The 25,010-nt window shown below is 43.8% G+C and overlaps 1 protein-coding gene across 13 annotated transcripts in view; it reads right to left on the reverse strand.

Annotated features, from left to right (window-relative positions):
• The window catches only part of FOXP1 (forkhead box P1), a 382,770-nt gene that overhangs the window by 238,928 nt on the left and 118,832 nt on the right, over positions 1–25,010 (reverse strand). The window contains exon 1 of one of the 13 annotated variants that reach the window (XM_086755813.1): positions 3,338–3,405. The exons of the other annotated variants lie outside the window; for them this stretch is intronic. The gene's annotated coding sequence lies outside the window, so the exon portion shown is untranslated. Of the gene's footprint in view, positions 1–3,337; positions 3,406–25,010 lie in introns of those variants that run through there. 13 annotated transcript variants of the gene reach the window in all.

The following is a 25,010-nucleotide window of genomic DNA, read 5'->3' on the forward strand; positions in this document are numbered from 1 at the left end:
CAAAGCTTTATTTCTTTTTGATGTTAGTAGGCTTTTTTTTTTCCTTGCATTCCATTTTTCAATATGTAAAATGACAACATGCAAAAACAAAAACACGAAAATGTGCTTGTTAGGGCTGGCCTAGTTTTTTGAAACATGCACAAAAATAAAACCCACTCATAAGATCTTATTTTAATATGTAATAGAAGAATCTGGCAAACATTAGCCAGAATAAGTCTAGCCAGCGAACACAGACTAACATACGAGTCTGCTGCTGCGAAGCAAAATGGGAATTTCATCTTGTTCTTTCAACACACAAGAGCAGCATCTTCCACCTGAAGAGCACCAAAAGACAGTGGTGCAGGCAGCCGAGTTTTCCTTTCTTCCCAATTTCTCTCCCCCGTCCTGCTGGGTAGGGGGAGGGTGAGTGAGAAACTGTGCGGTGACTCGGGCTAAACCATCACGCCACCCGAGGAAACACCACGCTCCTGCTCATCTCCTCGGTGCCCACCACCACCGAATCATCTCATCTGCTGTCAACTTAAAGCAGTTGTCCCATCTCCAATCTCTTCTTCGCCAGAAGACAACGATGGTAAAAATAAGGCAAGAGTACATGTGTGTCTTTTCTCCAAAGTTACGTCCGCACTCACCCCAGCGTTGGCCGCTGTGATCTTGGGGAGCAAGACCCAGCAAAACTCAAGCAGCAGCGCAATGCTCTTTTCCTGAATTTTCTTCGTGCCCAAAATCTACTCCAAGTCATGCAGGTTTGAAGCGGTACTCAGAAAAAGAGTAAGATGATCAAGGGTAAAAGGAGAATGGAGAGCTGGAGTCAGCATGGCTAAAGACTCTGATGAGGAGGGAGGTAGAGGGGGAGGACAACTACAAAGCGCTTAATTATAAACCCAAAAATTTTAGAAAACCAATGTCACGCTAACAATTTGCGTATTTTGGGATTACCTACGGATGAGGAAGGTTCAGCTTAATCAGCTATCTGTGCAAATGGATCCCCAGTGTGCCAGAGCTGCACTCAGTGGACAATCCCATTAGAGTGGAAAGAGCACGTGAAACGCCCTTGAGAAACGTGGCTAATGCCACAAACACCGAGGAAACAACCGTGAATAAATTCTTCCATTTTTAGGCTTAGGAGGCAAAGGGCAAATGTTGAAAGAAGCGGAAGATGGGAAGGGCATGGCTACGCTTTATGAAAAGTCCACGTTACTGAGGACGGTCTCAGTCCTCAGATTACAAACATCATTTTTAACACAACTAACACAAGCCTCCCAAAAGAGAAACAACTACAGCTCTTTTAAGCCATGTAAACCTAAGATGTCTCTCCCTCTTCCAGGACAGGAGACAATAGAAGAAAAGTCTCTATTTATAGAGGGTCTCTATAAAAAGAAAAATATTGCAAAAAGTCTCTATTAAAAAAAATATGAATTCAGGTATCAGAAGCACTCTGTTAAACACCTGTTTTGGCTTTCTCTTTTGATCAACGTCGTCCTGCAGAATAAAACCTGCTCCCACGTAGGACCATGGCACACCACAGAGGTACTTGGCCTCTTTCTATCTTGTATTTACCCAGGAAATGTACCATGGCCCATCACATATGGAGAAAGTCGCTAGCAGAAGTAATTTGGGGGTGGATAGACCCCCCCAAACCAGGTTACACAACAAGACAGACATGAACTTGACAACTGCTGGAAGATGAGATCTCAGCCTGCCACCCTTAAGCCACAGCCCACGCCAGGCACTGTTGGGATGCAGGGTCAGGAGAAGGTCCACGCGGTGGGACAAGACCCGAGGAGCTCAGCACCGCCGCTGTTATCAGCCACAGGCAGCCACTCAGACTTCAAAGGCTCGTCAACGATACCACGGGGCCCAATCCTATCAGCATCTTATCCATCCTTACCACTTAAAACACATTTATTGTCACGTCCAAAAGGACCCCAGAGCATCCCCACCATTCCCAAGGACCAAGCTTGGCTTTAGCGGCGACGTTGCAGACCGGCTGCTCTCCTACCTGGGTTTGATCCAAGTGCTCACGCAGCGCGCTCTTACATTTTATTCTCTCTCTCTCCCCCCGAAGCTTTGGCAACTGAAATCTATTATGATGTCAAAAGGTAGCTGACAACATAAAATGCATCCCGCTGAGTTGATGCCGCACGCTGCTAAATTTACAACAACATAAGTATCATAAAAATTATAAGAACTGCAAATTAACCACTGATTTTTTAGTTCAGTGACATAAATAACAGTAAAGATCTGGAAAACTTCCAAACATCTTTACAACTGTTTAATTTGTCAAAATCTATCAAGTGTATTTCAACCACAAACCTGTCCTCTGCAGTACATTAGTTTTCACGTACTTACACTGGCATCAAAGGCAAAAAAAATAACGCTTACATAATTACTGTATTCTGATGCACCTTTCCAGTCACACATTTATTTCTGCTTTTCTCCCTTTGTACTTCTTTGTTGACACTAACAGTCAGTAATGTTTTAAAAACATTCATGCTAAAAAAGAAAAAAAAAATAAAATCACTACTGCTTCCCATTCCTCCTAGGTTTGCCCGCGATGCCCAAGGAGGCACATCGCTTTGTTTGCCCAGTTTTCCACTCACGTGTTGTGCGTACCTCGCCACGTTTGCGTCAGCGAACCCTTTTATTTACTCCTTTATTTGTGCACCGAGCTCTGCGAATGCAAAGCCACTTTTCCAGCAGCTGCAAGAGAGCAGGTGAAGATTAACAATAATAATAAATTTTACAGGTTCTACTGCTTCTCCTGGGGGGGAAGCTCATTTTTATATAGCTATTTATTTTGTATGGTTAAATATCAATTAATGTCTTGGCTAAGCTACGACATGCAGAAAGAACCGGCCAAGAGCTTTTCATGTTGTATGTGTTGCCCTATCCATGGGTTCACACCAAGAAAATTCATATGCAACTCCAACTACTGCGGGGTTGTCATGATATGAAAAGTAAAAAAAAAAAAAAAGTTCAGGTAGGCACTGAGAACTGACAAGATTTTTCCATCCTCTTTTTTTTTTTTTTTCTTTTTAAAAGGCTTCTCATGGTACAGAGGAGGGCATCTCCCTTCGAGCTGGCTCTGTTTTCCTCAAGAGTCATTTTGAGCTTTTCCTATACTTAATGTGTGAAATATTACAGGAAATAATTAAACCTTCTTAAACAGGAGAAACTAATAAATCCCTCCCTCTAATAGTACTAAAGTGCAGCTTGTGAGTGACTGAACAGAGAAAACACATTTGCTGCAGCTCCACAGACAAAAAAAAAGCCCATTGCCGAGGCCGGCGAGGAGGGTTCATGAAGATGTTACCAAACTATTCACGTGTGCTCGTACCTGGCCTCAAAGCTTCATCTGCTCTCCAGAGCTGACAGCCAACTATACAGTCCATCTTTTTATACTGTAAAAGCAAAACAGAATTGCTTACCATTTGTTTTAAAAAACAGAATTTATGCTTAAAATACAGCAAAACAACCCAGATCATAGAATCACAGGATGGTTCAGGTGGGAAGGGACCTTCAAAGCCCACCCAGTCCAACCCTCCTGCCAGGAGCAGGGACATCTCCAACCAGATCAGGTTGCTCAGAGCCTCGTCCAACCTGGCCTGGAATGTTTCCAGGGATGGGGCATCCACCATCTCTCTGGGCAACCTGGGCCAGTGCTCCACCACTCTCAGTGTAAAAAACTTCTTCATTATATCCAGTCTGAATCTGCCTCCCTCTATTTTGAAACCATTACCCCTTGTCCTATCACAACAGGCCCTACTGAACAGCTTCTCCCCATCTTTCCTGTAGGCCCCCTTGAGGTACTGGAAGACCGCTGTCAGGTCTCCCCGGAGCCTCCTCTTCTCCAGGCTGAACAGCCCCAGCTCTCTCAGCCTGTCCTCATAAGAGAGGTTCTCCAGCCATCTCATCATCTTCGTAGCTCTAAATATTAAGCATCCAGATATACAAAGAATTTTAAAGTTCATTTTCCCACTGCGTTGTTTACAAGAGCAGTAGACTGAAACGGCCACAGCTTGTTCAGTGACACCCAGAGGTACCACGCAAGCGCAATGGAATGGTGCGAGTAATTCAAAGTTCTTTGATTAAATCTAACATAATTGCACATAACTGGGAAAAAAAAATCACAGTAAGTTGGCTTCGCATATTGCATTGCATAAATCATAAGCGATTCCCACAAAATCTCTCCTTTCCAGACTATTTTATCTAAGCAACATATAGCTGTTACAACAATTTTTGAGTGATTTTGATTCTCGTTGTGGTATAATGAGTAATGAAGAAAGCACGTTTTTTATTCTGGTTTGCACTGATGAGATGTGTTTCTTCTTTGACTAAACCCTCGGTGACTCAGTTCTGCCGCTTCACAACAATGAGTTCTCATGTTCCCCTCTACACAGAAAAATAGATACTTCAGCTATCCCGTTCTCAGCTCAAACCAAAGAGAAGACCTCGAGAGCTCCTAGAATTCATGCTGCTCATTGCAGAGTATGACCCTACACCAAGGTGTCATGCCAACCTGGAAGAGTCACAGACCCAGCAGACAGACACCAGCACCCCAAAACACTGCCTGAAGCCAAAAGTGTCCCAAAACCGAGTTCTCTGCAGGGAAAAGGAGAGATTCGAGGTGAGCTTCAGGAACATTTCTCACTAGATGTAGAAGACCACCAGCTTGGCCAAGCTGACTTTCCTCAAAAGTCAAAAGCCTAGGTACAGGTTTCTACAGCCATCTTTCTCTGAGTTCCCCGGAAGGGCAACCACAAAAGCTGCTCCTGGCACTGAGAAGAGAACAAGCCTTTTTCTGTGCTCTGCACCCGATTTTCTGACTTAAGTTTCTCTTTCCAGTAACGTGCGATGTGAAGGCTTTGCGCTACATGGGGCCTAATAATTTCAGGCCTGGAGACTTAATTACAGTCTACTCTAATTGGCACATGGTACTAAAGTATAAATATTAATAATATTAAAAAAAAACCCCCACCTTGATTGAGATGGCAAACTGAAGACTGAATCAATAAATCAACAGTAATCATTTTTCTTGATCACAGCAGCTACTTCATCCTTCTTATTGATCTTTTCCCCTTTTTTTTTATTTCACTATAATCTCCTGAATTCTGATTTAATTACTTCAAAACAATCGCACACCTAGCAAGAATAAGCCATACTTTGGTTTTAAAACTCTTCTTGTGGCAGCAGCTGCAGTGAGTTGTATGATGTTGCCGAGACCGACCTTTTATTTCTCAGCTTCTCCCTTTTTCCGGTGCTCATCCCTGAATCCACAAACTGAACAATCCAGCGGATTGGTGGGCAGTCCAAATTTGCTCTGTCTAGGGAAGAGGTAATCATGCTCGATCTGACCTCCTCCCAGCCACAATGATGTTTTTATTCATGCACAGGTTTAAAGGAACCTTCATTTAACTGTCTTACTCTAAGCCGAAAGCTGGTAAGGAAACTAAACCGTGTATCTTCTTCAGACACATCTGTTGATCAAATATTTCACTCCAGTGTTCTCTACAGCTTCGTTATGGCACTTGCACGCGTTCACCCCAAGCGTAAATCTTCCGCATGCCCTACCTGCCTCTGCAGCAGCTTTCCGGGAAACGGCTTTATTGTGTTCTAGTAAACTTCACCCGGGTTATTTATTCTGCTTTAAAAGCAAAGTTACGCTTCGCTGTATTCGTTCCTAGCGAAGACAAGCTTCTGCCTATCAAAAGACAAGTTGACTGCAAGGACTCTTGTAATAATACTGCTAATGGGTAGAAATTACACATTTTATACGGGAAAAGACAAAGCACTTCATGTTTTATAATAGTTCTGCTGATATCATAGTTTCACCAAACTGTGCTTTCATATAAAATTATAGCCTTCCTTCCTGAGTGACCTAACCTGCAACTATTTAGGAGAGAGATAACGGGGCACACTGTCAACCACAAATCAAGAGATGCACTGGCTTCAATGGAGATCTTGCCATTGGCTTCCAAAGACTTGTAAAGTGACCCTCTGACTCCATATTTTAAGTGAAGAAATATGCTACTGAATGGAAAAAATAAAATAAATCAGGCTAGGAAAATCACTGAATAGAAGTTTAAAAACTGGCAAAAATAAAGAGCTTTCAGGTTGCGGGCTAAAAGGATCTTGCATTTTAATAAACAGACACTAATTACAAATATTACTGAACAAAGGAAAAGGAAACCAAAACACGTCGAGAAAGATAATCAAGAAATGTGCTTCTAGGGTGCAAGTCCAACTGATTAAAGATCTTCAGAGAGCAGGATATCCCACCTAAAGTCGTTAATCCTTATCTGGATCCTTACACACCCACACCCCTGCCGACACCAGATCCTGGGATCGAGCAGAGCAGCCCACCCTTCTTATTACTTCTGTCCTTCTCTTTTCTGTCTGCCCACTGCTCCTACTCATCACAGCCTGTTAAACGTATGCTACACAACCTTCATTTTGCTTACGTTAAACCAAGAAGGAAGCTGCCACCAGTATTTTTTTTTTTCCCATACTTTTTTCCCCATGTAAAACGAAGCAAGGGAAGAGATCCCAGGCTGCGTGCCTTTGCAGAAGCAGCAGGTCCCTAAACTGGGCGAGTTATATAAATGATCCGACACGACTCCTGAGCATCGTCTAGCAGGTAACGGCAAACAAACAGCAGTAGCTAGTTAATGATGAGCTGCAAGAACATCGGGGAGACTTGTTCCCGTGTAAGCAACCTGCCACCCCGGGGATACAAATTGTCTCTGATTTGATAGCACCTACTGCGGAGAGGAGCGTTATCAATGTGCTAGCTTGCTCAGATAAATAGAGCACTATTTCCCTGCGCTGCCGCTGTCACTTTCTCTGGTCCGTCAGCCCCTTTCTTAAACCGATTGCTATTTTTATTACGCTCCTTAAAATATGAAGCAGGAGGCTCCTTTTCCTGAAACACGCCGGCTAGATAGATGATGCCTTTTAAATAATATTCTTTTCTCGCTGGCCCTGATCCTTGCAATGTTGTTGCTTACTTTGGAGGGGGAAACAAAATAAAAGTGGCAAGCCATATCTCTCCATTCCAAAGGGAGTGGTTTCCCAAGAAAAGCATAGTTTTGTTCCCTTGCTATTTCCTTTCGGCGCTGCAGGCAGCAGAGCCGCTACTAAAAGTGATCCCAGGAGCTAGGAAACAACGCTGGCGGATACAGAAAATACCTGCGGCAGTTGGAGGGCAGCAGGTGGCAATTTGGGGGGGGGATGATCTGGATTGTCAACGGGACTTACCGCTTCTGAAATCTGGGTTTGGTAGGAGAAAAGGAAAATTATCGGGACACAGACTTTTTAAAGTCTAAAATTAGGTGAAATGCTACTGAAAAGGAAAATAACTTCCAGCTTTATTTTAAGAACTGGAATGGCGTTTCCTGCTTCCATTGCTGCAGTTCTTCTGGAAAGGAAGTTGCCCGTGAGTAACGGATAAAATATAGAAAACCTTGTGGATTCAGAAATACTCTCCCCACACTTCTGTAAAAATAAAATCCAGCAGCTGGTAGAGCACACTGGTTTCACTGCAGAAGATACGATGCCAAAGAGGAGGGAAAAAAAGCGCTCACTAATACAATAGGTCATTGTACTCCCAGATCTACTGCATATGTTACTCCAAGGGCTCTCAACCTTAAACTTGGAAAGCCTAAGACACTGGAGCCATGATATATAAAGTAAGACCCAAGTTCCAAATATTTGATTTAGCAAAGTAAATATGGTTGTTTTTATTGGGTGCAACAAGCATTTTTCACAGAGTGAAGAATTATGGTAAACATCTGCTAATCATACTCACAAAAGAGGTCATTGTGTTTAAATCCAAGGTCATATTAATAGCTATATTTAATTAATAAAACCCAACAGTAATATTACCAAAGTTTCCAACAACGTCTGCTTCCTGACACTCAAGGACCTATTCATTAATGGACCACTTATATTGGTTTTTCTCGATATTGCTGTTAAATTCTTACAAAGCTTTTAGGCCATACAACAGAGGCCTGACTTAGAAGTAAACTGCATCATGTTATGCTATGTGTCTCTGGGGTGTTACGCCATGTGGGCACAGTTTGTGAACACATGCGCTAACAAAAACACTGGAATATGGGATAATCCGTGAAGGTGGTCTTGCATTTCCAGGTTTCCATGTCTTCTCCCATGCAACGGGACAGGTAAGAGCATCACAAGCGCTTCTGAACTAGGAGATCATGTTCTCCGTTGAGTCATTTATTTCCTAGATGTAAGTTAGAGCTGCACCTGCATTTTTGTGAGAGCTTTTTGCTTGAAAAGAAAGAAAGAAAAAGTCCTAGCTTTTCAAGAAATGGCGGATTTCCTTTGTATTTCCAACCCACTCCCACTGAGATCTGGAAGGGTAATTTCTCCACTCGTGTACAAGTTGCACAGCCCCGGTGAATTACTGCCCAAAGCAAACTGAGGGTTTCAATAGTTCTAGCTCATTTTGCCTTTTAAGAAACAGGCTGTTGAAACGTTGTTGATCTCAAACAGGACCACGAACCTGGTTTTCGCTTACTCAGGTGTTAAACAGCACAGCTTTTTTCAAACCTCGGGAGGTGTCCTGAATGAAACTGATACAGATGAGAAATGAATCAGATCTTACATCTTCTAATGTTCGACTGCTTAAATTTAAGGAAATGGAGGTCTGTTGAAAAGTAGGTTTACTTGCACACCCAGACTTCCTCATGTAACTGCAGTCATTGATGTTTATAGATTTTTTTTTTTCTGTGAAAGATAAATCTAGCTTGTTGCATGAAAAATCCTCGAATGCACTGATGTTTATGCACTGAATTTCCATATCCTTTACACTTGAAGTTATTTTCTCTTTCCCACAATGTATGTGAAAACCATGACATTTTATATATGCTACCCAAGTTCCTCACACCATACTGCACTATGTTATTATCTGTATTGCAGTAATGCCATTTCCAATTCGTTACAAAACACTACACACTTTTATGCACCAGATGTCCTAGCTTTCGTAGGACCGAGTTATTTTCTGCCCAACAGGTCCTGAAGGCAGAAATAGTCGTTCCTGTTTCTTTGTGTACAGCCAGGCCATTTCACCTACTTGTGTCCAGCTTCCATCCCAGTAGACACCGGTGCTTTGTCTTACCCCATTTTTAGATAATTTGCCACTGAAGACAAGCGTGGAACCATGGAAGCCTGGCCAGAGACCCCTAGCATAAAGAAATGTAGACACAAGAGGGTCCCGATAACTCAGTTCTCGGACGGCTCTCTTGTTTTTCATGGCTCCATGACAAACTAGGTGGATTCTCTCAACATCTCACATCTACAGCCCAAATATTTTCCAGAAGCCTGGATTTGTTCGTGCACAATATAACCTTGGCACAGGAGCAACGAAAGCAGCAAAACCCCACCCTATCCACAGCTTAGTGCGTATCGCAGGCCTACAGCCCCGCAAAACCTCTTGTCAAAAGCAGAGAGAGAGTCAGGAGCTGCGCAGCGAGCTGTGTGCAGTGCTCCTCAGAGCCTTCCCCATTACCGTAGGGACACACTGAGACCTTACAACGAGCAAAAATGAACCAGAGGTATTTTGGGAGTAGTCCTTGGCACGTGGAGCTGAGAGGGAGAGCAGCTGAAGGAGGACAGAGCAGGGGGAAGAAGAGGAGAGAGCTGAGCGCGAGACATTATCTTGTATCTTCCTCTGCAAATACACCTGCGGGCAGCGGCACTGGACACAGCCAGGGAACTGTGAGCTCTCTGGATCAAAGCCCCCAAGTTCTGTTCCACCTCCAAGAACGAACTTCTACCAAGTTCAGAATTTAAGAACCACACCAGGCCGGACTAAATTTAAGGTTAAGATACAGGCAGCCTCTTGGTGGACCAGAAAGATAAAACAGCAGGTGAGTTTACACAGAAGTTCATAGCTTTGCGTAGTAAGTTGCAAGAGCCTAAGTAGCGGGTAATGAATCTTAAGGCTGAAGTAACTCATTAGCCATTGTGGCATGACACATTAAGTGCATCACTTTGATCTGATGTATTTCAGTGTACTCTGCTATCATCCGCACCGGCTGCGCTTTGTTGAGATGAAGAGCTTTTTACTCCAAAATCAGAAAGCGATTCTTCTGCGCTGATGGTCTAATTTAGGAGTTATAATTAACAGACTTGCTGCTAATCAGATCTCATCATACCTCCCCCTAAGGCCCCAAATGTAGGAAACAACACAAGAAAGGACCAAAGGTGCCTCTAGACAGCACCTAAATTTGTGTCCCCAATTTTGTGTGTTCAAACCCATGCATTCGTATGTGTGAAACTGGTGGGAAACATGATCTTGTGGTTGAAGTAAATGCAGAGAATCAGGAGGCCCGAGGTCTGCTTCTACCCCTCCATCTCTTTGGGCAAATTACACAGGACTTGATTTTCAAAACTGGCAATAGTCAGCAACCTACAGAAAAGCGCGTGTAACACTATCCCGTGACTTACTAAACTGCACGTGCCTCTTACACAGATGGCCCCTAAACTCACGCTGTTCCCGCTGCAGAGATGGGGAAGGTCAGCTCTCGCCCCCAGCACCGCACGGCCCCAAGTGCCCATCTGCAAAATCAAGGCACTTGGATCAACACACAGGGGCTACGCAGCCCTGCTTCTCCCCATTCACACTGCACACCAAGACAGAGCGCCATGCCCCCCAAAAAAACAAGCAGGAGGACAATGACAGATCATTCTGGGGTATGTCCAGACTGAGAAGAGAAAAGAAAGCTAGAAACCATTTTTACCAATGGGCAACACACTCCAGCTTCTCCCTGGCAGCCACGCTGCCTTTGCCAAGCTCCCGTCCTGTGGTCGGCAGCTGCGTCCGAGGAACAGCACGTCCAGCCCCAGGCAGCTGAGCCCACACAATTAACATTTCGACATTCACGCAATTGCTGCATCGCAAAACCTCAACATTTATCATTTTGTCATACTGGTTAACCCAAAAGTAAGTTAGCCTGAAGTTTTTGGTACGGGCTCCCTTGCTGCTGGCTGTCCAAGTCCCGCATGCCCACTGAAGAGTTGAGACATTCCATTTAGCAGAGGGTTTGCTTCTTCACGATCTCTGTACTCGTTCAGTTGAGCCCATCACAGGTCACGCTAACTCCCTGGCTTGGGAAGCACATCCCTGCGTTCACGTGGGTACAGTCACACTCGGGATGTTTTCAAAGCAGATGAATTCACAAATCATGAGCAGCACACGCCTGCCCATGGTTACAGAAGGATTACCCAAGGTTTCTCCAGCCATTGGGCTCATCCCCAACCTCCGTTTTCTTCATGCCTGTGGTCAGACCAAAGCTAGTGGTGAAGGCAGCACGCAAGCTTGCCAGCAGCTGAAGGTTTGCCACCAGCTCTTTGGAAAATGCGTCACCATCAGCACAGGGAGCTGGGCAGGCGCTGCTCGGCCACCTCGGATCCCACCCACAGCCTGGGGACACCACGCCACTTCTCGGTGGCACAAAGTACCCCCTTCATGGCCACCTGCAGCCTTGCTGTCACCCTGTCCAAACACAGCTGGAGAGCACGGGGAGGAAGAGAGGGTTCAGCCCAGAATGAGCTCTTCCCTCATCCTACCCTTGAAATAGCAGCTGGGTCCTGGCCAGCCCCGATCCCGACCTACCCGAGCTGTGTCAACACCAGCAGAAACCAAGCCTTCTGCACAGGGCTCCCCATCCCACACCAGCATGGAAGCCATCAAACCCAAGACATTACCAAATTTCCCTTAACCCTTCCCATGTACGTTCACCTGGAATATTATTTTCAACCAGTGGATTAGTTATCCGCTATGTAGCTAGCGGGCATGCCTGCTGCAGTCTCAAATCTGGAGAGAAGCATCATTCCCCTCAAAGAAGTTTCTAACACATTTGCCACATCCTTAACTTCCCAAAAGCAGAGTTAAAACTGGTCCAAGAGAACCAAAAGGACAGCACAGCAACAGGCACTATGCTCACACCGTGACATCTCTGAACAAGGTATCCCCGGTGCAGGGATCCTGAGCAGATCCCTTCCCAGCCTGAAGGAGTTTATTCCTTGTGCCAGTTCGTATCTTCTATGTAAAGTCATACAGCTGCCTTGAAAGGAACCGCAGGTTTCTGTTAAGCCAAACTTTCCTTGTGAATTAAGAGTAAAATGCATGAACTCGCCACTTAAGAATTAAATGTATGTATTTTTATTGAAGCATGAACAGGTTTTGGGTTTTGGTTTTTTTTTTTTTTTTTTTTTTTTTGGTAAGGTGAACAAGAGCTCACAGAGCCAGGGAAGTGTTTATAAATACACCACTTATTCTTGTACAATATATGTATTTTGCTTTAATAAAAACAGAACCTGATGATTCAGTATCAAAAAAATCACAGCACAAAATGTGTGTTTTTTCTCAAGACAGAAATTCTAACTCATTTTCCACGCTGTACCCTAAAGCTCCTGTTCACTGTAAACAGGACTTTGTTTTCTTGGTTTTTCTTTTTAAACAGCACAGAAAGAAAAAAAATAGTTGAGGGTGTCACTGCAAACACATCAACATGTACCATGAAAATGAAAACAAAACTGATTAACTCAGTTTAACGAAAGCTTCCAAGTTCCTTATCAGTACCTGGGACGTATCTGGAAGGGAGCTTTCCCACCCCAAAAGGAAGTGCCAGGGGTGTTCCCCGTTCCCAAGGGTAGGCAAGGTTGGGTGGTTTGTCCTGTTGTGATTTAAATACGATGTGATCCTTATTCAGTGCTACAAAGTCTGCTCTGAGCGTGCCAGTACGTGTCAGCTTTCCCTCCGCTCTGTAAGACAACATCCGCCTCCGTGCAGGGTTCAAAAATATTTGATGATTTAAGCCAGCTTGTTACACTTAGGTTAGAACACAAAGCAGACTGCAGTGCTCAGGATCAGAATCAGCACTTTTTTCCCCCCTCCACATGTGAATACATATATTTAGATCAAATAGGCTTTTGGCATCAGTTTTACATACCTACATCCAAGCCTACTGGTACTAGAAATCCTCTCTTCAGTATCATCATCTGAGGATAAAGACATGAGACTTCCCATTCTCCAAGGACTGCCAGTCTCCTTAAACATAAATCTACTACTGCGCAAAAGGCACAATCTCCAAGGATTTCTGTCGCAAAAGAAGAAGGAAAATAGCCCAATAACCGAGAAAATGGAGCAGTTTCGCAGATTGGCGTGTTAAAGTAATATAAAGCAATTATGTGGTTGGGTGAAGGTAAGGAAGAGAGCAAAGACAGAAGCAGTTACGGGGTTTGGAACCGAAGGGAAAGTCTGATTTGGGACTCCAGCAGCATCCTCGGAAACCGCCAACCAGAGAGGGCAGCTTGGGACACAACGGCCAGCGATGCGACGGACAAAACCCCGCTGTGCTCCAGATCAACCCCCAGTTATCAAAAACGTACAGAAACACCCAATGTTTCTCACAGGTACCAACTGCACTAAGGGAAAGGCAAAAAGAAAGCACCACGTTTTTTGAGAAGTACCAGAAGCGTGATTCCGACAATGGCAAAATCTGTGACAAAACCTCCTATATTTTTCTCAACAATTAAGCAATTCATCACATATTCAATTCACACTTTTTTTTTTTTAATGACTGGGTGTGTAATTTTGTCTTGTTAAACAGCCACCGAGCAGCACTATCCCCCAGGTATAATTTCATTATTTCTCTCAATGCCACGTGCAGGGCAGCAGCACACACAGCATGTGTGAGGCGGTGGGTGGTCGTCTTTCCAATGCTGTAATATCTAAACCACAATAAGGTGGCTGGTTAAATACCAAGTCCCAGCTTTAACTCTGCTTTGAGAACTTTGGAGGTTTAAAAGTTTTCCAAGGTGATGCAGACCAGAGCCCCCTCACCCTGCAGATTTAGAGCTGCTGGGCACCTGGTGCAATGCTCTGGAGATGTATCGCCTTTATTAACTGCTCAGCTCAGAGCCATCAGCTCACGGCGCTCTAGATTTAAGAAAGTGATGAGAATCATTAAGGCAGAACTGAAATGGGGATGCAGAGAATGCGTTTGGTTCACCGTATTAGCAAATACCCTCGCCTTGGCCTCACTGTTTCCCAAGAGAGGTTGGGAAACCATCCACGGGGAATGCGTTGCCTTGGGCCCTGACTTCACAAAAAAAAAAGGCAAAGTGGCAGGGAAATAGCAGGCTTGAAAAAACCCAAGGTGCTGCTGCCCTGTCCACAGTGTTCTGTGGCACTGCTGCTGCTTCAGGAGGCTGGAGCATCTGATGGGGAATGGGCAAGGCTGGAGGGAGGGGGCTTCGCACTGGGAGTGGGTCTGCAGGCGTGTGGCAACAGGGAATTCGGGTTAACGAACTTTAAGGCAACCCTGAGGTGTGAAATCGCTCTTACCCCTTTCTTCAGTTGCATGTAAAAGACTGTAACGAGCACACTGGATGGCGAAGGGAGGAGACAGCAAAGAGGCACCGAAACTTCAGAAAAATTCATGTAACAGTATTATCCCTGATAAAGTTAGCAGATTTACACGAGCATTACTCAGAACAGGATTTGCCCAAACGCACTGGATATATAGTCAACAACAAGAAAAGTTCTCTTTCCCAGGATTAACTAAAGAGTGCAATTTTCTCTCCTCCTTTCAGTATGACTGTGTACAAGCAAACCCGCTTGCAGAAATTACTTGCATTTTAAACGTTATTGCTAATCTGCAATACAGCCTGTGTTTCCCTAGCAAAGTCATTAAAACGTGCACAGGTCAGGATGCTGAGGCGGCATTCATGATTCTTTATAGTTACAATATTAGTAAAGTATTTACTAAATTGACTACCACCTACTTTAAGTTAAATTTGCTGACAGATAAACTGAGCATAACCTCTGGCATTTTCAGACATTTTCTTATGAATAGATGTATTTCACATGTTTTTGCATGCTAGGCCCTTTCCAAAATGCTGATTTGATCTCTGATATCAAGGCTTACTCACCTCCTTGAAGGTACAAAAGAAAGGTAGCAGCAGCTTGCACGGGGCTGAATGAGCCATTAATATATAGAAAGCACAGAAACTCGTTTTACTTTATTTTAGATTCAAAAGCTGTAAAAGAGCACTAAAAATTCTGTACTATTTCTGCATTGGTTGAAAAACTCAGCTGAGGAGAGATTTAAAAAGGGGGAGATATAAAAAGAATATTATTTGCATAGTCATAAATCATTATAAAACAATTATTCCGCAGCAAAAAAGCACTCATTTCACAAGGGCAATGCAGCTTCAAGAGAGTGCACGATCTGTTAGCATCCTATTCTCAAAACAGACATCTCTGGACAGATTTGTTACAGTTTTGTAGATGCTAATGTGTAAACAGATTGTAAAATTATTTTTGGGCCTGTAATAGGATTTAATGTGTTTAAGAGGTAGTCTTATACCTCTTTAACAAAGAGGCTTACAATATGGTAAGAATGTATCACAAAAAATATAATGCTTTTAACAGATAAATCCTCTTGGCAAAGGCTGTAATCTTTCAAACTTAATTGGTGAACTCATTAACGAACAACTGCCACTACAAGAAGAAAGACTATTGTCAGCGACTTATCGGGCAATGAGATAACAAACTTAATTATATTGTTTTCAGTGGATTTACATTTGCTTCCTTTAGGACACTAGATTTTCTAAACATTATTTCCTCGCCTGTATACAATTTTTTCCCCCCTCCCAAGAGAAAAGCAAACCTATCTACAACCACTAAGTAAAGAGGAAAAAAAAACAAAAACCAAAACCCAAAACATCTCAGCTTTGAAGTAAGCACAATGCAGCCCTAAAACTTCTGTCTTTATTATCTACTTGTAAAAAGTTATAAGCCTGTAAACTAGTTAATTTATGAGCCATGTTAATCATTTGTTCCCATTTGATCTGAGGTTTAGCAAACACGGTTTCCTGGGACGGAGGAGGATAATTTGCAGGTCCAGCTTGGCTCCGGAGGGGGCACCAACTAATTTGACACCATGACGTGACATTGATGGCGGGCGCACGCTAATGACCGAACCGCGAGATGCTCCTGTCAGCCTGTCGCTGTACTGAAAAGCAAGTTTCTTCGTATTGCCAAAAAAAAAAAGTTCAGAGTGTTCCTACTAATTATTCAGACATGCACGATAATGAGAATCTTAGTGCTTCCTTCCAACATGCGAGCAGCTCACTAAAGCTCCCATTTGTCTGATACGGTGGCTGATTAGAATTTGTTTCTTGAATAGTAAAACCACAGCTTAAAATAAAGCAGAAAGGATAAACAGCCTTTTATTCTGCATAAAACTCAGAAAGTGGCCATTTTGGTTTCAAGCTGGTTTTTTTGGTCATTTATTTGTACCAGAAGAAAAGAAAATTGGATTAATTTTTAATAGTACTTCTTAAACAACATATACATCTTCATGGAGTTTTACTGTCTGGATCAGTCAGGACATAAATTCTGTGGACAAAGGGTGGCTCAGAAGGTATTTTCTTTTCTTCCTTTTAAGAGAAATGATATTTTCTAGAACAAGAAACTTGTACCAGACAAATCACAGGTTGGGGAAAAAAAAAAAAAGTGTCTGTTTTTCCTAGATTATACCGTTCGAATCAATTCCTCAATGTGAACTTCGAAAGCTTATAAGGACTATGTATCGCTGAATGATCTGGACGTAAAAACAGAAAGAAAAATAAGAGAAGTTGAATGGTGCTTTCCAGAATCGCCATTTATCCCTCACCTTAGGTCCTGATCCAGCACAGACTATATCTATACTGTACTTACAGTTCTGGAATTTTCAAAGCCTCTGCAGCAACACAGAATCGCAATCCACAGAGGGGCCAAGGGACCTCCCAGCCTATGTCCTATGTTAAATATACAGCCTGGAGATACATTACTAGCCTGTAAAAGAGCCTGAATTTCTAAGGATAACACTTAGCTCTTTCTGAAAAGCAAACCCTTCTAAGAGCGTTTCAAGTGGGCCACCCAAAGCCTAGCACACGCTACTGAGTCATTTAGAAAAACGTCATAAACCCAAAAGCGTTACACACAAAGGTGAAGGAGACACGCGCTCCACTACCACCCCAGGACAGTCTGAAAGCCATTACCGGTTAACAGCTCTCTAGTGGTCTACAGGAATTCAATCAGCGGGCTCCCCTCGTATGCCGTACCTGCGCTGGAAAAGCCACAGCTCTATGAGGAACATACTGGCGACCTACGGCTGGGGGATCCTGTGGCACCGACCTGAGCCGGCTCAGGGCTGAGACTGTACCTCCTCCTCCTCCTCTGCCTTCACCCTCCTGGCTGCTCATCAGCACGCTCCTCGCTGCCTCGCACTATCCGTATTTAGGAGGGGTTTCGCTTACAGCGAGCCTGATGCCTACAGTTCTCATGTTGAGATGGTTCATCGTCCCTTTTTCACAGGGGAGCATACCCAAGAGGTTGCTGCAAAAGGCGATTCGATTGCCGACTGGGGTTAAACCACAACATCGTGCCCACCACGCTGAGCCAAGCACCCGAGCATCCCCTCCACCCCGCACCAAGGTCCCTTTGCAAAGCGCTGCAGGTCCCCCAGCAGCACATGCTGCCTTGAGAAACCATGACGCAGCGGGGCACCGGGCACTTCGCTCGTGGTCCCAAATATTCCAGAAATTAATCTTCGAATAACTTTTACCAACTGCAGCACCACAGATCTATTACAGAGTGGTACAACTTCCGAGATGAAAGCAAGAGCACACATTTGGAGAGCCAAACCGATGTAACGTAAATACCGGGTACGCGCTGTTACATGTCATTTTGCAGCGCAACATGCGAAGGGCACATGAATCATTAGGGAGAGAACAACCCTGGCACCCACCCCAGAAATACCTCAGTCAGCACCCAGCAGGAAAGAAAAGAAAAAAAAAATAATTAAAAAAAAAAAATCCCGGAATCATAAATGGAGGCTCAGCTCCTACAGAAAGATACACTTAACAGCGTTCTTCTCTTTGGAAAACAGAGGTACTGTATCCAAGATACGGCACCGCTAACGCTTTCTATGTGGTTGGGGATGGATTGGTGAGTGGCCTCCTAAATAACAGCACCTCTACATGCCAGCTGTTGGCAAAATGAAGATGTGGTGCATTTTGCACTCTGTTCTCATAAACCCCCAGTATTAATTCAGACAGAGGAGGAGAGGAGAGTCATCAAGTTTATTTCAAACCAGATTATGCCACGTTCAACCATGTTGTGTGGACACGCTGCAGTAGCCTCCTCGCCCAGCACGCCAGAGTGTGAAGAACAATCCTTTTATATCCACAGCATGACTTGGCCAACTTGAAAATGCAACAACTCAAAACTCCAACGTCCTTCTGTCAGTTTAACTGCTAATTTGCAATGGATTCAGTTACACTTCCCGTTTAAGGCAAGTTCTCCCTGCACGCTGGCTAAGAAATCTTGGGCAAGAGGAAGCAGCAACCACCAAAGAATTAAAAAAAAAAAATCTCACCCACAAACTACAGAAGGGGAGGCAGGAGCCCTCCCTGCTGCCCCCATCCCTCCGTTGTTCCCTACAAGAGCACAGAGGAGAGACTCACCCTCTGTCAGGACAAGGAGCAGCTCGTGGGACAGATTCAGATCACAGACCTCCTCATCCTGGTGCTCTGGAAAGGTTTCCACACGAGATGGCTGGATCACCACGACATGGCTCCTTGGGCTACAGGCAGGGGCTCTCTGTGGCCAGCCAGCCTCGCTGACCCACCTTGAAGACCCTCCTTCAAGACCCTCCTTCAGTCTCAAAGGTGGCAAGGCGACCAGGATCTCAAGCATTATAACTTACCTGCAAAGTGAGATGCCAACTGAACTTTATGAAACACACGAGGACAGACTGGGACTTACCACGCTAAAACTGGTGAAGTTGTATGTGTTGGTAAAAGCAATGTCAGGACCATAATTAATCAGGATTGAAGTAAACACATGGTTTGGGAAAGGTCCACTCACTCCCCACTAGATCAACCCTCCATGTCTTTCTACCCACTCACAACCACACCTTAAAGCGGTCTTCCCTCCCTCTCTCCCCCACCTCCCTGTCTGCTTCTCTCACACTACAGTTGGTCACATGGAAGAAGTGCTCCTTCCAGCGTGGCCTAGACTGGGCAAAAATCTGTGTGTGACTTCACTAAAGAGACCAGCTTCAGGCTAGGCAGAAATCACTAGGTAAAATAAAGTAATGGTTTCACTGCACTGACCCAAACAATCAGCAATCACTCACCACCTTCTGCTCGTCCTTCCAGGCACACCGACTGCGGAACCACAGCCTGGTGAAGGAGACAAGGCACAACTGCAAGATGGCCACTAGACAAAAAAGCAGGAAGGTTTCCTTTATCTCGACAAGCAATCCATGAAGATGGGAACTGGTGATTACTGGTCCTATGAAATCCCACAGATACCCTGGAGAAAAAGGACTAAAGCATATGGATGTGTTAAGTGTGTAAGAGGAAAAGATATTGGTAAAAGAATCATCTTCTTGATGCCTCTTCAAAAGGCAACACACCCTCACCTGCCATCTCCTCTCATCCTTCTTCAGTCACTGCCTAACAAAAGACACCAAAGACATTTAAAGTAAGAGTCAAAATATCAATTTCCCAAGAGGATCAGAAGTTAGACAAGAGTCTCCCTTCCCTGACAAAAGTCCTCTGCTTTTTAATTTTCCCCGACAAAGACAGTGGGCTACAGCCCAAAGGAGAGGTGCACAGCATACCTAGTAACCAGCCCAGGACAAACGTCACGCCGCAGGGACAAAGGAGCCTTTGCCATAACCCAAAGCAGATGCTGGCTGAGGTTAGCAAAGCTCCTGCCTTCACATACAAGAGCGTTTTATTTTAGAAAAGAAGGAGACAGGTTTGTGGTGATGTTGCCCTTGGGCTTCTGGGATTTTGTTTGTTTGTTTTTTTAAATAATTTAGCAAGTTATGCTTCCATGTAACATATGAAGGTGATTTGATGTGGTAATTGCCTATTACATTTGACAAGGTAATTAATGTGGCAAAATACCGCTGTACAATGTATAAATTTAGTTTGCTATCATTAAAACCTGTGTCTGCTTAGCAAACTGTTGTGCTCATCAAAAAAAGAAAGGGATGGAAAACTCCTGGCTGTGCATATTCTGTCATCTAGAAAGCATATGAACTGACCGTCAGCTTCAGATATGCTCCTGCCCCAATAGACACTGTCTAGCAGGACCAGAGAACTCTAAAAACAAATAAAAAAATTAGCAACATCTTCCAGGAACAGTACAGAACTTCTTAGAGATCTTCAACATCTCAGCAAGAAACGTCTGAGACTTTGATGTCAATGCTTGCCTTCAGCTCAAGAATAAAATATCCTTTAAAATTGCTTTATTTTCAGAAATGCCACTCCAACGTGTCAGGTATATAAACCTGGAATGAAGGGCTGCACTGCTATTGGAAAATGAAAGCCAGTAGCATCACTGAGAAGATGCTTAAATATTTTCAATCACTTCAAATGCTCTGATGACTTTTTCTCCAGATGAAGCGAACCAAGCATGCAATGACGTAAAGGAGAAGTCAAAGAGCCATGTGCAAAGCTAAATACAAACTAACAGGAACAAAGCAAATATTAGTGCTAAATGAGTAAAATATTCCTAAGCACAGAATGCATTCAGACCATGTACTTGGGCCTATGGCAAACACAACATTCTTGACTGAAGTGCCCAAAACCAAATCAGAAACCCTCAGTGGTCATACCAAGACTTTCCCCGAGTTATCAAGCAGCAGGATTAATACGAGTGTCCAACTCAGATTTCTACTACTGCTCTTTCCACATTAGAATGTCCTAAACAGTTTATGGTTTGAAATAATCCCAAATACCATGTAAATCGGTTTGCACAGAGAGACTGAAAGAATAAGAAAACACCACAAGCACTCACATACCAACCCTACGTGATTTAGAAGAAAAGGTATCCAACCTGTAATGCCACGCTTAAGAATTTCCGACCCTTATTCTTATGAACTGTATCCTCAGTAACCTTTTAACAAGAAAACCCAGACACTACTCTAAAGTCTTCTTCATTGCCAAAGGAACCATGCATGATGAGCACCAAGGAGTTATCAAAGCTAAATCAGTCTCTTCCCACCCTTAATTCAAATACATTTAGAAAAGTACTTTCAGAGGAAGAAGGCCCCCCAAAGAAACACTTAAGAGAACGTTAATCTATTTCTTCTTAACTAGATGCAGCTCACTTCACAGTGCTCACTCCTCTGCTGCAGAGGACAAGATTCACATTGGGACATAAGCACTCATGAGAGGATGGCCTACGCCACAGGGATGTTTTTCTAGCGGTTTCCTCACACTCCCCGCACCCAGGACCCCAGCGAGGTGCCTGCCAGGAGAAACGTGATCCCAGCTCCTTTCACACCCAGGCATGAAGTGGCAGACGAGAGAAAAACCTCTCCTTTCTACAGGTTCTTCTATTACTAATAGTTTTGATTTTATTATGTGGAGGTTAGAAACAAAACCTGACATTTGACTGAACTGAGAAAAAAAAAGAAATAAGGAAAGAAAAAGAGTGCTTTCTGTGAGGGATACACGTTTGAACGATTTAACAAGCTAAAGAGCCTTGGCTCTTGGCTGAGCAGAGCAGCTGCCAACCTCTCACTTGGACAGGGAAAGCCATCCAGGTGCAGCAGCGCTGGATACAGGAGCACAAGGGACTGGGATCGTACGAGTGGAAAGACCCTTCCCAGCCTATGCTCCTGTCGCGAGAGAAAAAATACACGATAACTGCAGGGGACCTGTAAAACAACCGTGCTGCCGAAACCAAGCTCCCCACAACTGCCCGACACAAAGGCACTGGTTGCTTACAGTGGTCCTAAGTCCAGGTTGCTGGAGGCAATGTCCATATCTACCCTGTGCTGCTGGTGCAAGAGCCTCAAGATCATCGTGAGCTTGTTGGATGGTGGGTCCAACGTGGCTTGAAGAGGCAAGTTGGAAAAGCTTTTAGCAAGACTTAGAAAAACTTAATTAAAACACATTCATGGAAGAGAGAAAGGAAGAGAATACTTTAGAGCAGCTGCAACTTCATCAAAAGTTCATATACACTCACATAAATCTAAAAATTAGCACTATGTTCTCATTAAATAAAATACTGAAATCTTTTAATCCTCTCTCTCCCAAACCCTGTCTTGAACACATAGGGAAGCAGTACAACCATTTGCACTCTCTCCTCTTCTTAAATGCTTTTACCCATTGCTTTAGACCAAAAAAACCACACGAAAACCCACCACCACACTTGACTATCACCAACACTTTAAGGGTCACGTAGGACAACCCTGGAAAGCAACTGAGAAGTTCAGAGCTCCACACCACTTTGTATTTTAGAGAAAGAGCCTCCCTTACAGTGAATGGAGATGGAAACAAAAGTGATTCCTTGCAGTTTTTCATAAGGGTAAAAATGCTTCACACGTATAATTAAGTTATACTTGCAGAAATGTTCTTTTTCAGTACTTTAATTATTCATCAAGTATAGCATTGTTTTACTGTGTGAAACATTTGATACACAGAAAAGCTTGTTCTTTCAAAAGTATAATTTCAGCCTCCGTTCAATTACGTTCTCCCCAGCAGTAGTTAAGGAGAGTTTTGCTCCATCACTGCAAGTGGTGTGAAAATTCAGTTTTTCACCTCTCCCCTTTGCTCCCCCTCCTGAGCCTTAACTATGTTGTTTTCTTACAATTAATTATTCAGGCTGTTCCAGTAACAATATATTATTACTGCTGTACAGTCACACAGACGTGAGCCGAGCGGTGATACAATTCACGGCTGTTTCGTTCCACCTAGGACTTGTACCGCCTGAGAAAAGAAATTTTCCTTCAACTTAAAACTTGCTTAAACTTCGCGATTCAGCACTTCAGTGTTATTTTTCTAGGACGTAACTAGCAATAAAAGATTGCTATAAATATGTTCTCCCTATATTCATGCGCTGCGTAAATATACTTTAATGGCGGTAATTGAAATTTGAATAGGATGCCAACACCTCGGGCAGACTGACGCGACATTTAATTTATACAATTAAACACGAGGGTGGGGAAGCACTAAACAAACAATATTTGTTAGTTGTGTGTTTTATGTGAGACCTACTTTCTCAGTTTATCTGTCCTGGGTTTGGTTTGGCACGGTAACATCTCATGAAGCAGAGAATTAGCCGCGGTGCGGTCTGGCACCGGAGAAAGGCAGAGAAGAACCCATCCTACCGAGGCACAGGGACCCTCCTGCAAACAACCCAGCAGAGCTCAGGAGGAGGAATCATCCCTTCACCGATTCACAGGATGAAACCAAGAGCAAAAAAACATTTTAAACCATGCAGGCTTGATCACCAGCCCACCGAGTGCAAGGTGGTGCTTGCTTCCTTCCATCCGATGGGCTCCAACCGGACCCTGTACAACTTGGTATTTCTAAAGACTCAAAAGGTACATTCCTGCCAACACAAACCATGGAAGTAAATGTGGAAGAAGCCAGGTATGTAATAAGTCATCTACACATAAAACAGAACTTAATTGGGGAAGCAATCACAGAACTGTACAAGTCTTTTTTCTACTGCAATACAAACCAGCAGAGGACTAAGTCAGGCCCTAACTCTCCTCTGTACGTACCAGGGCAGAGAGGGAGATGTTACAGCCCCAAGTTTTAAAGCTGAGCACAGATTCAGGTCTTCTCATCCCCACAAGGAACATCCCTTCTTCAGATAAAACTTAGCCAAAGTGCGGCAGAGGGCAGGCGTGCACGCACACACGCACGCTCGTGCAAATGCACGTATTAGCAATACAGGCTATTTTTAATGCATCTCAAAATCCCTCAGCGAAGGGCTTTTCTCTTTCTGAATCCACACTACGTGGCCCATCAGCATTACCTCAGGTTTTACTACGACCAGGATTACAAATCAGGTATCTCCCTTGGTAGTACTGTGACTCTGGGAAAAGCAGGTGCTAGTTCCAAGTACGCATATGGGCGACCATTACAATATGAAATATGCACACGGTGATGGGCAAGGTGGAACGGGAGGCGAATACAATAACGCCGCGACAAAACACAGGCAGAGCTAACAAAACCCACTTTGTACCGCAAATGAAACAAGCTGAAAAAAAAAATAATCTCAGTTTGCCTTGTATGGCACTGTTGAGCAAACCAGCCTTTAGACATGAAGAGTGAGAAGAGGCAGGTTTCATCAATGCCAAAAGCAAAACTCAAATGACATTTCCAGGAGAGGAAGACTTCAATGCAGAGCTCTTGCAGGAGAAGATACGATCAGCAGGTTTGAAGAGACATTGCAGCATACTCACCAAGACTGCACTGTCCTCCAGCGTGACTTATTCTGGTGTACTACTTTTACAGATGTTAAAATTCAGCCATCTTACAAACCTGGTCCCACCAAATCACAATGCTCAACAGCAAGCACTGTCACGGCAAGAAGTACCTCCTGCCTCACCGAGAGCATCCCTTGTTGAGGGGTGCGCATCACCCACCGCTCCATACCACCGGCTTCATAACCGTGCTCCCACAGTCACAGCAAAAAGGAGGGTACAGCAGCTCCCATTCATCGGGAAAACCCTCGCTCATTCTCCAGAACACGCTTCCATCTAGTTACTGAGAAAGCTAATAACGCAGCTGACCTCACAGAATAGGCATCATTGGCGAGACTCATCGGCAGGCAATAATAAACTCAAATAAATTAAACAGAAGGAAAACTAAATGTATCAACTTTACCCATTACTTTACCACAAAGCAACTTTAATCCGCTGTTTTAATTCTACCTCCAGTTGTGCCTTAAATACATATATCCACAGCATGTTACTTTTTCTCAGGATTATTTTTGTCTTTGCATCTTTCCTGGAAAATGAAGTCTCACCTTGCATAATCCTCATCACAGAAATATGTTCAGTTTCATTACCAATAACTACACTCTAATCCTGTTTGGGTAATTCATCAGTGTTTCTGGGTTTCAAAAATATAGAAAGGTATCATCTCATTTTTCCACCATTAGCATTGTATTT

This window comes from Chlamydotis macqueenii, chromosome 10, assembly GCF_036417535.1.
Source record: "Chlamydotis macqueenii isolate bChlMac1 chromosome 10, bChlMac1.mat, whole genome shotgun sequence".
Lineage (NCBI taxonomy): Eukaryota > Metazoa > Chordata > Aves > Otidiformes > Otididae > Chlamydotis > Chlamydotis macqueenii.